Source organism: Chrysochloris asiatica, unplaced genomic scaffold, assembly GCF_000296735.1.
Source record: "Chrysochloris asiatica unplaced genomic scaffold, ChrAsi1.0 scaffold00014, whole genome shotgun sequence".
In the NCBI taxonomy this organism is placed as follows: domain Eukaryota; kingdom Metazoa; phylum Chordata; class Mammalia; order Afrosoricida; family Chrysochloridae; genus Chrysochloris; species Chrysochloris asiatica.
This window is the reverse complement of record NW_006408532.1, coordinates 26,414,880-26,429,574: the sequence shown is the minus strand read 5'-3', so window position 1 is coordinate 26,429,574 and position 14,695 is coordinate 26,414,880.

Sequence of the window (14,695 nt, the reverse complement as noted above, 5' to 3'; positions counted from 1 at the left end):
GCGGTTCAGAGTTCTGGGACCAGCCCCTGAGCCTGCTTGGTCAGGTATTCTGTGTTGTTGTTGGCGGAGCTCTCTGCTATACATCTACCCGATCCGCCATCTTGTTTGTTCTCCTCCATAGGGTTTTCAATGACGAATTTTTCAGTTCACCAGGACTTTCTTCTGATATGTCTCTGTTGTTGTTGTTAAGTGCCATTGAGTTCGTTCCGGCCCATAGTTATCCTATATAGGATTTCCAAGGAGCTGATGGTGAGATTGAACTGCCAACCTTGCAATTCAAATGGCTTTGCAATCTGGCTCATTAACCCACAGCGCCACACCAGGACTCTGGGTGGACTCAAACATGAGCCTTTGGATTCATAGCTGAGCGTGTTAACTGTTTCCACTGCCCAGGGATTCCTCAGGGTATTCAAGGGGAAGAGATAGAGCAGGGTTTCAAGAACAAATTGCAGAGGGGACTTGAAGTACCTTCAGGACTCCAGCCTATCTGTTGTTATTTTCCTTACCTTTGACTTTTCTTTGCCTTCTCCAGGTAGGCTTCCTTTGCTTCCTTAGTCCTTGTAGACTGAAAACATATTCATTTATAGCTCACATGTCATATGTCTAGAGACAAAGACTGTATTTCTTGATGTTAATATCAAATCCTCATGGAAAGAACTTGGTAGGCCACCTGGATCAGGTGTCCACTGATGGCCCAATACACTGTGGAGAGAAGTTTATAATCTCACTCTACAAATGTCTGAGCCACCACAGAAACCAGGTGAAATGGGAATGCAAGTTAGGGAAAAGCAACTTCAGAAATACGGGGAGAGAGGACTGAGCAATAATAATCTAATCCAAGTTATTTTATATTTCATTTTATATTTCTGAGTCTCAGCTTCCCCATTTGAAAAGTAACCAGTGGAACAAAATCAACACTTAACAAAAAATATTAACCAGGTTCATGTTAGGATCCTCAGTGCTATAAGTTAAGCACTAAACTATTAACCACAAGTCGGTGGCTCAAACCCACCAGCCACTCCTAGGAAACCTTATACAGGGTAGCTTTGAGTTAGAACCAATTCGATGGCACTTAACAACAACATCCCTAAAAGTCACATGAAAAAAATTTAATAATTCTAAGACATCATTTAAAACACTGCTTATTCTATCTCTTTAACCAAAATCAAACCCAGTGTTGTCAAGTCAATTCTGACTCATGGAAGTCCCATGTGTTGCAAAGAAGATCACCAGCCCTTCTTCCAGTCAGTGTAATGCTGGGTGAATTCAAACTCACAGCTTATCAGTTAGTAACCAAAAGCAAATTATTTGCATGACCCAATGTCACAGGGTTTTATAACAGATCTGACAAGACCTGCAGTAAAAGAACTTTTTGCTTTTTAAAATGATCCTAAAATCATCTGAATAATTTTTGAAAGAACATCTATTGCCTATAGGCGGTTTAGGAATTCCTGCACATTATGACTTATAGAAGCAAAAGCTGGAAAATGAATAAAGAAAGCCAAAGTATAATTGATTCCTTTTAATTGTGGTGTTGGCAAAGAATATTGAATAGATCATGGAATGTGAGAAGAATGAACAAAACTTAGAAGAAGTATAGCCAGAATACACCTTAGAAGCAAGAATGGCAAGATTTAATCTCACATACTTTGGGCATGTATCAGAAGGGACTAGTCCCCGGAGAAGGACATCATGCTTGGTAAAATAGGGGCTCAGTGAAAAAGAGAAAGACCCTCAACAAGATGGATTGACACCATGGCTACAACAATGGATTCAAAGGTAACAATTGTGCAGATGGCACAGGACCAGGCAGTGTTTCATTATGTTATACATGGGGTTGCTAGGAGTCAGAAGCTACTCAATGACACCTAACCCAACAGCATTAAACATTTCTTCCAGATCGCAAGCCTTATTTCTGTGAGAAATATAATTTTTAAGAAAACAATAACTGTACCATAAATAATTTATGATAATAATTGCTCTCTGTCATAAACTTGAGACCTCTGGAAAACAAAATTGACCAAATAATTGCTCTTCTGAATTGGTTGGAGCTCAGAATAAACTTTTATTGATTTAAGAGCTCTTCAGATCTTGCTACCTTTTCTAATAGCATTGGTCCCTTACTGCTGGAAAACTAAGAAGAACTCAGAGATGTGTTACTATCCACATTGCAAATAAAGAGGTGTCTGAAGGAACTGAGTGCAGAAACTAAAATCAGACACCCGTTACTCAGAGGAACTGATTCAGAACTTGGATTTTAGAGCATCAATTGATTTTAACTGCTGATTCCGTGGTTAAATAATAATGTCCTTTTGGTTTTTGCGTTTGCTGTCAGGCTTATATTTAAAACTTAAATAAAGCATCCACATCTTCTGTGTGATGAATCAATGTAGACTATATTTTTGCCTTGCATGGGTGGCCAACCAGTACATTTAGCTCTTTATTCCTGGGGGAGTCTCTAGTCTCTATCTTTATTACAACACTTTATTGAAAATGTGTAATTTCCGTTCCAAGTTTCAAATTGTGTTTTATTAGTAAGAATTATTTGCTGCTCCCCAGAAAGTGATTTGAAGCCTGAGATAATTATAGAATCATAGAACTATAAAGAGCATCTAGAGGTCCCTTGGCCTACACTCTACTCTCAAAGCTGACTCATACCTCTGGCTAAATAATACATATTTCTAGCTTCTGTTTCAGTGCCCCAGAGGAAATTATTGCACATTTTCTGAAAGCATTTTAAACCCATGTTTTAAAATCCTAATGAGTAAGTAAGACCCATATTTATATTTGGAAGAATAAATAGAAATGGAGGGATCGATGGTAGAATTCTCACCTTCTATGCAGTACTCAATGGTACTTAACAACAACAAAAACATGCAAGAAACTTGGCTTTGGTTCCCAGACAATGCGCCCCCCTTCCATCCATAGAGATTGTGTGCTGTTATCATATGGAACAGGTTTCAACAGAGTTGAAATCCAAATTACTTGTATTATCAATTAAAAGCTTTAGTAACTATATCCCAAGTTACTTTTCCATTACTACACTCCAGGAAGGCTCTATTTGAATTAAACAGAACACTTGCTCTTTTCCTGAACATATCGAGCATGACACTAGTTCCACCCTTGTACTGTTCTGTCCATGTGACATATTCCCCCTGTTACCATCTCCATTACTTGAAATCTTCTCCATTCTTCAACTCTTAACTCAAATCTCACCTCTTCTGAGTTTCTGATCATGTCATGACTGAAACAATCTCCTCTTCTAGATAGATAGATGACAGATAGATAGCTGATAGAGTAAGATAGATCACTACTGTTGAGCCAGCTCCGACTCATGATGAACAATATACAACAGACTGAGACACTGCCCACTCCTGTATCATCCTCATGGTTACCAGCATATTCAAGTTCATCATCAACGCTACTGTGCCAATCCATCTCACTAGCAGTCTCCTTTGTCCTTGCTGTCCCTCTCCTTACTAAAATTGGTGTCTTCCTCCAGTAATGGATTCTTTCTGACGTCATGTCCACAGCAAGCCAATCAATGTTCTTTCATTGTTGATTTTCAGAAACAGGTTTCCAAACTGAATGTGTCCCCCCCAATATATGTGTCAACTTGGCTGAGTCATTAATCTCATTGGTTTGACAGTTATGTAATGTTATAATGTGGCAATTATGTAATGATTCCCAACAATGTGCTTTGTTGTGATGAACAAGTAAGAGGATTAAGGGTGAACTGCTATACTCTGAACCCCGTCACAACCTTAATTTTATGTAAGAAAACTTCCAAGAGATGTGTCCTAAAGCATCTTTTATCTTTTTCCTGATATTATTAGGTGCTTTTGAGTTGGTTCCAACTCATAATGACTCTATGTACAAATAAGAGAAACAGTACCCATCCTCACAATTGTTGTTATATTTGAGCCTATTGTTTTTGCCACTATGTTGATGCATCTCCTTGGGGGCTGTTCCCCTTTTTGGTTGGCCCTTCACTTTACTACGAGTCCTGGTGTGGTGCTGTGGTTTAATGTGCTGCACTGCAAAGTCAGTTTGAACTGCAATGTCGGCGATTCAAGCTCCTTGGAAACCCTATATATACAGAGTTGCTATGAGTTGGGACCGACTTGACGACACTTAACAACACCATCACTTTACCAAGCATGATGTCCTTCTCTAGGGACTGGTCTTTCCTAATAACATGTCCAAAATCCAAGAGATGATGTCTCCCCAGAATTTTTTCTAAGGAGCAAATCGGATGTACTTCTTATGAAACAGATTTGTTCATTCTTCTGGAAGTCCATTGTACTTTCAGTATTCTTCACGAACACTAAAGTTCAATGTAACAATTCTTCTACTGTCTTCCTTATTTATTGTCCAGCTTTCACATGCATATGAGGCTATTGAAAATACCATGACTTTCTTTTTGACTTGGGTCAGACACACCTTAGTCCTCAAAGTGACACCTATGCTCTTTAACAGATGTCACTTTGAAGCCTACATTTGCCTAATGCCATTGCATCTTTTGATTTCTTGACTGCTACTTCCATGAAAACTGATTGTGCAACTAAATAAAATCTTTGAAAACTTCTATCTTTTCTCCATTTATTGACCGAGTTGTGAAGATTTTCATTTGCTTCACATTGAGGTACAATCCATACTGAAGAATATAGTCTTTGATCCTCATCAGTATTTCAAATCCTCTTCACCTCTAGCAAAATTGTTTCATCTACATATCACAGGCTGTTAATGAGCCTTTCTCAAATCCTGATGCCATGTTCTTCTTCACATAATCCAGCTCCCCAGATTATTTATTCAATATAAAGATTGAATGAGTATAGTGAACGGATACAACATTGGCATACACCTTTTCTGATTTTAAACCATTCAATATCCCCTTGTTCTGGTCAAAAAACTGTCTCTTGGTCTATGTACAGGCTTATTATAAGCATAATGAAATCTTCTGGAATTGCCATTCTTTGCAATGTTATCCAAAGTTTGTTATGATCTATACAGTTGAATGCCTTTCATAGGCAATGAAGCACAACTATACATCTTCCTAGTAGTCTCTGCTTTTAGCCAAGATTCATCTGATTTAGCAATGAAACCCCTCATTCCATATCCTCTCCTGAATCCAGCTTGAATTTCTAGCAACTTCCTTCCATATACTGTTATAACTGTTTTCTAATTACCTTCAGCAAAATTTTACTTGTATATGAAATTATTATATTGTTCAATGGGTTCCACATTCCATTTGATCGCCTTTCTTGGAAATGGGTACAAATATGGATCTCTTCCAATCAGTTAGTCAGTTAGCTACCTTTCAAATTTCTTAGCATAGATGAATGAGCAACTCCAGCATTGCATAAGTTTTTTGAAACATTTAAGTTGGTATTTTGTCAATTACTGTGGCCTTATTTTTTGTCAATGCTTTTAGCACAGCTTGGATTTCATCCTTCAATACCATGAGTTCTTGATCATATACTGCCTCTTGAAATTGCTCAACATCAACCAATTATTTTTAGCACTGAGACTGTATATAACTTCCATTTTCTTTGGATGCTTCCTACATCTTCAATTAGGAGGTCTGGTTGTATAGTGGTTGAGTCAAGCTGCTAACCTCCAGGCCAGCAGTTCAAAACTGCCAGTTGTTCTGCATGAGAAAGGTGAGGCTTTCTGTTCCAGTAAAGATTTACAGCCTCAGAAACCCTTTACAGGGTCTCTATAAGTCAGAACCAATTCTACAGCACATTCACATTTTGCTTATTGTTGTTGTCAGGTGCCATCGAGTCGGAACCGACTCATAGTGACCCTATGCACAGCAGAAAGAAACAATGTACGATCCTGGGTCTATAGTTTCCTTCAATAATGCAATCCAAGGCTTGAATTCTTCAGTGCTGTCAGATTGAAAAATGTTGACCTTGCTCTTCCATTTTGGTTTATAATTCCAGATCTTTGCACATTTCATTATAAGACTTGGTCGTCTCAAGTTGCCCTTTGATATTTTCTGTTTAGCTCATTTAATTCATTTATTCCAGTCGCTTTAGCTTCTCCAGTTCACAAGAAAGTTTCCGTGTCTCTTTTATTCTCTTCTCCCTTGATGGTCCCAGGACCCTCTGCTCCTGGACTTCAAAGTCAACCACTCCCCTTCTTGTGCTACAAAATGTTTACCTTTACAGTTCCAACCCTCAAAGTCAGTCCTGATAGTAATTATTCACTATTGTACCATATGAATGCTATCCACATCTCCTTTCATCAGTCCCACCCAGACAGATTGGGTACTGCTCAGTGGAGAGTCTACGTTCCTCTGCACCCTCTGGATCTAGGCTCACTCTTGAAAGCTTGTAAACCAGTCACTTCTTGCCTCTGTAGCCCCCCTTCCCCGCATTTTGGGTAGCCAATGTCCAAGTTGCCCATCCCTGTCTACCCTGTGTATTGAGGGGGTGGGAATGATCCTCGCTGTAAAGATTTGTTCTTTCTTTTGAGCTACTGCATCCATAGGTGTAGGTCAAGTTCATCAACTTGTATCAGATTACTCTTTTTTCCCTCTTCTTTCTTCTTCTAGTTGAGCTCTGATCATCCAGCCATTGAAGCCATGTCAAGTGGGTATTATCTGTAAGTGTGGGTGTTCTTGCACATATTCCCTCTCTTCTTATCAGCTTCATTCTCCACTTTAGTCCTTTGTGGCTATGTCATTGACTCTGGGCCCAAGAGTCTCCAGGTCTTGCCACACCTCTGGCCACCCAGGTCTCCACCCAGGTTCACAGTAGTCTGTTGAATGTGGTAGGGCTTAGCTAGCAGCTTCATTGCTGTTTTTTCCCTCACATCCCCTTATCAGTGACCAACATGGTCACCAGTCAGAGCACATGTCTGCTCGTGTATTCCCGTTGAGTCTTAGTCTTGTATGGGGGTTTGCCATGAAGTTACTCGACCACTTGTCTTGATGTTTTCTGTGCAAGCAACTTGCTTGTTTTTGTAGTAGTCTGTCGTACTGCCGTTATTGTTTTGTATTTTTCCTGTTGGCCTTTATTTCAAGAAGCATCTACTGTTCCTCTACCTGCTCCAGGTTGGTCTGTTCGTCCTTTCCAGTGGAAATTTCCCACCTCAGATGATCCTAGATGCAGTTCAGGATTCCATTTATGGTCTTATGTAATGCAGAGACTCCACAGGAAGCCTCCTTCACTGGGCAAGTTGTAGCCCCATTTTAGTTATTCCATTCAGTTATAGCCAGAAGACGGACTTAGAAGCTTTCTGTGGTGATATTTCTGGCTATTCCTTTCTCTCCCCCTCAAGTGTCTATTTTATAATGATATGCCAGGGAAACCAAGATTCAAAAGACAGCCAAGCATCTTAACATTATTTTCCGCCTTTTGCCCATTCCAACCATGTCTTAATCCCTGTATCTGAGAGCCCTGTTGTTCCAAGGTTGTGCATACATCATTATTGACCTCTGTCCCACTTAGCCTATGCAAACCTGCCTAATTGTTTTCCCATCAGCCTTATTCTCCCAATTCCCTTCCCTTTCTTGTGTATTCCCCCTCCCTAGCACCCAAACTACCCTGTGTCTATTCCCACCCTGTGCTCCACCTTCCCCTCTCTCCCCTCACCCCACCCCCCCACATCCCCCGGTAAACAGCTAAGAATCCCCTCCCTTAGTATGGGTTCTTTTTCTTAGTCTTTTACAGTAGTGGTCCTATGCAGCATTTCTCCTTTTGTGACTGACTAATTTCACTCAACATAATATCTTCAAGGTCCTATTTTTTTTGGTGACCTTTTGTTCTCCTCATATATGATGTTCTTGATGTCACACCACAACTTCTCCATTGAAACCTGTCCAACATGAGTGACCTTGTCATTTGCAATACTAGTGGCATAGCTTCTAACATCATAGCAACACAAAAGGACAAACTGACAGGTGATGGAATCTCTTGTTCTTTATGCCTTTAATAGTGTGGCACTGAAGGGTAAGCACTGGACTGCTAGCTGCAGGGTCAGTGGTTCAAACCCACCAGCTGCTCCTTGAAAACCATACATAGGGTTGCTATGAGTCAGAACTGACTTGATGGTACTTAATAACAATAATAATAACACAAACTATAATAGTTAGATTTCACTCATCTCTGTGCTAAACTCTATGTACAGTGCCTCATTTAATACTAACAACATTCCCTGAAAGGTAAGTTTAAGCATCTCCATTTTAAGGATTAGAAATCTGCAATTCAGTCTACAAAATTTGTTCTAGTTCACACTGCTAGTACCACTGGTAGTCAAGCTTACTGTCATGCATTCTTCTCATCACATTGCATCATATACCTCTACTGAAATACCAAGTTCTTGGTCAGAGATTCTCTAAAATTCCTTAACCTCCAAGAGGCATGTCACATTGCTCTTCAGAATCCCCATACCTGGAAAAGGCATCAATACATTCATAATCTGAATATCCCCTGAAAACGCACACACACAAACAAACAATTGATTCTAAACATCTAAGAGTATATCTGAAGGTCTGCCCTGAGGATAAGTTTCCTTCTGTCAGTCTTTCTTTAGTTTACCACCATGACTCTTGTTAGGCTTTAGGAATTTCTCATTTCAGAAAATCTTATAAATAACATTCTCCATTTTCTAGAGAAGTAGTGCAACGAAGACCTTTGTTTTCAACATTTTATTGAGGAAATTCTCAAACTTACAGAAAAGTAGAGCATAGTATAATGAATTCTATATGCTTTTTGCCTACACTTAACCATTCATAACATTTTGCAACATTAGCTTCATATATTGTTTGCTAAAGTAGTTTAAGGTCAATAACAGATTATCTTTCTTCTTGATGTAATTCAGTATGCAGTTCTAAATAAAACACTAAGGACAGCTTATCCTATAATTATAAAACCATTATTAAATTTATGAAAATTCAAACTAATTCTTGAATAACAACTAATATCCAGTTCATATTTAATTTCTACAATTTCCTGGGATGGAGTCCTGTTGTGGGGTAATGTGCTGGACTGTAAGATCGGTTTGAATTGTAAGGTTGGTAGTTCAAACATACCAGCTGCTCCTTGGAAATCCTCTACAGGGTCACTATGATTCAGAACCGACTCAATGGCACTTAACAACAACAAATTTCCCAAACACACTGACTTGACAAAACTAGGGTCCAAGCAATTTCTACATTATGTATTTTATTTGATTGTCATGTTCATTAAGTTTTTTTAAATCTAGAAAATTCCTCTCCTTTTCTCCACTTAATTTCTCCCCAAGACATCATTAGTTGAAAAGACTAGACCAAGAGTGTCTCACTTTTACATGTGTCTGATTGCTTCCTTTGTTAAACTTTTTCCTATAAATAGAATTCAGGCCCTGAACAGGGTTCAATTCATGTTAAATATCAGTGAGAACACATGAAGGTCATTGTTATTATAAAATGGACCAACAAAGCCACATGATAATATATTGGACTGAAAGCTATGAGGCAATATATTGAAAAAAATTTTAGTATGTTACTTGTGCCCAGCCACCCCCCATCTATTGGTACATCATTTTGTGTTGTTTCCACGGTATTATGATGCAGAAAGCTACACTACTGGTATTTCAAGTACAAACATGGTCACCCATAGTGGGTAGGTTTCAGAGTAGCTTCTAGACTAAGGCAGATTAGGAAGAAAGATCTTGCAATCTACATCTGTCAATTAGTCAATGAAAATCCTATGTTTCACAACAAAACGCTGCTTGATATAGTGCTAGAAAGGAGCTCTGGTAGTGTAGTGGTTACGAATTGGGCTGCGAACCGCAAGGTAAGCAGTTTGAAACTACGAGCTGCTCCATGGGAGAAAGTTGAGGCTTTCTGCTCCTGTAAAGATTTACAGCCTCGGAAACCCTGTTCAGGGTCGCTATGGGTCGGAACCGACTCGACGGCACTTAACAACAACAACATAGTGCTGGAAGATGAGCTCTTTAGATCAGAAGGAACTCAGATTGCACAATGGTCACAGCAATGAATTTGAGTGCACTAATGATCATGATGTTGTAGGACTATTAAGTTAACTGCCAAGTCAGTTCCAACCCATAGCCACTCTGCATATGGTTTCCAAGGAGTGACTGGGGAGCTTGAACCACCAACCTTGCAGTTCAAACTGACCTTGCAGTCCAGCGCATTAACCCACAGCACCGCGCTGGGACTCCCTGTTGTAGGACTAGACAGCATTGTATTTCCTTCTGCTGTATACAGGGGCTTTCAGAAGTTTGTGGGAACTTGCCATTATCTTTAGATTCTATTTTTTCCACAAACTTTTGGACATCCCCTCTTATAAGGTAGCCATGAATCGGAGCTGGTTCAACAGCAAATAAGAACAGCAGCCTGTTCCAGAGTGCAGGGAAAGAAGAGTAGAATGCAAGTGGAAATGACTACAAATGCTGAAATTCAGTTAAGGAACTGCCTCCATCTTTTGGTTTGGTGACTAGAAGTTGAGACTGTGTGTGTGTTACCAAACAGTGCAGCATACCATTGATCTCAATCTTATCTGCACGTCTCTCTATAGCAAGTTGCCACAAAGAAAAAGAAAAAGGGGGGAATAGGGAAAGAAAGCTAAATTCCTATCTAGTATTATCTTCCCATGTGATCATTTATGACAGCTTGAGAATGAAATTGAGCCTAAAGTGCCAACAGCTATATTTTCATATGTGAAGGCCCCACACTGATTGCCAGTGGTAAAACAGTGCAACAACAAAAAAGAAAACAATGTTGAACTGCTGGCACAACATGAAGCAGCTTTTCCAGTTTGCTTTGTTTAGTCTCTCAGTGTTGTGGAAACAACACTTCAGTTCTGGTTGAGAGGGTTCTTTTATTATAGCACAATGCAATCATTTTCATAGTGACTTGTGTATACATAGTAGTCTGCAATCTTTTAAAGATGTAGAACCCACACTCCAGATAGAGCATTAATAATATCCAAGTAAAGAAAAATCCTATGGCTTGCCACATATGAAAATCTGAGTTGTGATAATACGCTGACTGTAGCGGGGGCCCAATGGGCTTTCAAGTGGCTAATGTTTTTCTTTCATGAGCCCTGGGTATCAGGGAAGTTGGTGTGGATATTTTGATCTCACATACATTTCAAAATGTTTGCTACATGCTAATTACTTGGGATATCAATACTACTAACAAATAATGACAAGAATCGTGGTGTGGGGCTGCAGTATCAGTGCTAGACTGCTAACCACAAGGTCTGTGGTTCAAACCCACCAGTTGCTTCTTGGGAACCCTATACAGAATCGCTATGGGTCAGAACTGGCTCAATGGCACTTAACAACAACAACAACAGGATCAATTTGGAGTTCTGGCATGATGCTATAGGATAAACACTGGGCTGCTAACCACAAGATCAGTAGTTCAAACCCACCAGCTGCTCCTCAGAAACCCTACACAGGATCACTATGAATCAGAACCAACTTGACAGCACTTAACAGCAGCAGCCAATAAGTACAGGAGTCATTCAGAAGCAGCTACATACTGATCCGGAGTCCTGGTGTGGTGCTGTTAACAAGCTGGATTGCAAGGTCAGTTTGAACCACAAGGTCAGTGGTTCAAACCCACCAGCCACTCCTTGGAAACCCTGTAAAGGGTCTCTATGGGTAGGAACTGACTTGATGGCAATGAACAACAGCAACAACAACAATAAAGGAGGAAGGGAAACTTAAGTAATGGAGGACTGTGAATAGATGTTAAACCAAAGCAAAAAGTAACTTCTGTTCAATAATTTGAGTGTTGAAATAATAAAAACTTTCATGGCTATAGAAAAAAGCAGTTTTTCCAGTTCCCACTGAATCAGTTCTGACTCATGGCAACCCATGAGTGTCATAGCAGAACTGTGGTTTTTTGGGTTTTTTTTTTTTTAATCGTGATTTGAATCAAAGTTTACAGACAGAGCACACTAGTTTCCCATTCCACAACTGATACACATTTTGATTTGTGACATTACCTGAAATCTTCACAATGCAGCAGGACTCTTGTCACTTCCTCCCTGTGACTACTGTGTCCATTCATATTTCCTTCCTATCCTTTCCTGCCTTCTAGCTTTACCCCTGGATCAATGTTCTTTTGGTCTCATAAGGCTGGTTATCCTAAGAGGTGTATACATCCTGGTGTAGTAGTTATCTGTCTATTGTTTGGCTGAAAGTGGTGAGTTCAGTTTCTGACTTGAAGGGGATTTAAGGGCCATAGTCTTGGGAGTCCCACAAGTGTCTATCAGACCAATGAGGGTGGACTTTTTTGATATTTTGAATAAAATATTTATTAGATAGGATTAACACAGCAAGAGAAGGGGTCAATGAACTTCAAGAGAGAGGGCTGTTGTTGCTGTTTAGTGCTGTCAAGTCGGTGCTAACTCATAGTGACCCTGTATAGAATTTCTGAGGAACAGCTGGTGAGTTTGAATCTCTGACCTTGCGATTCAAACCAACCTGCAATCCCGTGCTTATCCTACAGCAGCACACCAGGACTCCATCAAAACTGAATCAGAGAGAGAGAGAAAAAAAAAAAAAAAGACTGTCTAAATGTGCATTAGTGAAACTTGGGATAGAATCAAGCTTTCTAGCTAGCATGCATATGGGAGTCTTGTGGTGGTCCTTCAAGATAAGCATTAAACTGCTGACCTCAAGATCAGCAGTTCAAACCCACCAGCCGCTGCTTGGAAATCCTATACAGGGTTGCTATGAGTTGGAACAGACTTGATGGCCCTTAACAAGAGAAGCATGCATATGATTGAAATTCCAGAGAAAGAGAGACAAACGAATGGGCAAAAAAAATGTATTTGAAGAAATAATGGTGCAAATGTTTCAAAAGTTAATGCCCAACACTGTCAACAATTTATAGAATACGCAGACCAAACCTCAGTAATGATATGTTGATGTGAACTGTGAAGTTAGTTCCAAATCATTGCGATCCTGCATAGGGTTTTTGCGATCGACTGAAGAGTTTGAACCACCAACCTTGTACTTACCAGTCCAGTGTCGCCTCAGAGCTCAGTAATGATATAGAAGTTTTCAGTAATATGCCAAATGACTTAATTTTACTGATCTTTATTCAAAGTAACACACAACTACAGAATATAATTTTTTTCTCAAAATTTCATTTACCAACATACACCATATAATGAACCATAAGAAAAGTTTAAGTAAAATTTAATGAACTGAAATTATGAACAATATGTTTCTGACCACAAAAGAATTAAGCTAGAAATCAGTAGTAACAAGGATGGTTTTAAATATACCAAAATTTGGAAATAATCAAAACTTTTTTTAATAAACACATGGATCAAAGAAGAAATTACAATGAATTTAAATATGTATTTAAGCTGGATGATAGTGAGTACACAGTATTATTTACTTGAGGGAGGCAAATAAAATAGTACTTAGAAATAGAAGAAGAAAAATGTGGAAATAAAATACCTAAGTATTGGAAAGAAAGCTGGAAATCTGCTATTCATATTTTCTTAAGTAGAAAATTCCTAAGGAATGTAAAAAAGAATTACTCTAACTAATAAATCAATTTTAAGGATCCCTGATAGTATGATGGGTTAAGCACTGAGCTATTAAACAGAAGGTTTATGGTTCAAACCAACCAGCCACTCCCAAGGAGAAAAATTAGGTTTCAATACAGATTTACAGCCTTGGAAACCCTATAGAATAGTTTTACTCTGTCATGTAGACTAACTATGAGATAGAATCAATTCAATGGCAGTGTTTTCTTTTATAAAAACACAAATTTAGCAAAATCATAAGAACCAAGGTCACTGTAAAAATTAGCTGTATTTCTACATACTAGCAACCAACAATGTAAAATGATTTATTATAAATTTAATAAATGTTTAATGGAATCTGTACACTGGAGCATAAACTGATTATTGTGAAGATTTTAAGAAGCTCTAATTACATCAAGAAGTCCTGGTGTGGTGCTGAGGGCTAATGTGTCAGACTGCAAAATCCTTTGAACAGCAAGTTTGGTGGTTTAAGCTCACCAGCTGCTCCTTGGAAACCCTATACAGGGTCGCTATGGGTTGGAATCGACTCAATGGCACTTAACAACAACAATTATATCAAAGACGTATCAAGATGTGTGGATAATTATTAGTGTGAACTCCAGAAGCTGGAAACAATGAGGAAGGATCAGAAATTGGAGAAATTGGCTTTGGTGATAGAAATGAAGCTAGAGACTGCATGACAGAAGTTTGCAAGAACAATGAGGGGTTGATTACAAATACCTTTTTCAACAACATAAATGGTGACCATATATAATGTGGCACTAGAGGATAAGCACTGGACTGCAAAATCAGTTTGAACCACAAGGTCAGTGGTTCAAACTCACCAGTCACTCCTTGGAAACCCTATATAGGGTCACTATGAGTCAGAACTGACTTAAGAACATTTAACAACAATATACGGTTGTATACATTGTGACTACACACATGGATTTCACTGAACGGAATACACAGAAATCAGATTGATTATATCTGTGAAAAGAGATGGTGAAAAAACTCCATGTCATCAGCAAAAACAAGGTCAGGAGCAGACTGCAGAACAGACAATCAGTTGCTCCTATGCAAGTGTAGGGTGAAGCAGAAGAAAATTAAAACAAGTCCACAAGAACCAAAATATGACCTTGAACATGTTGTCAGGTGCCATTGAGTCAGAACCGACTCATAGC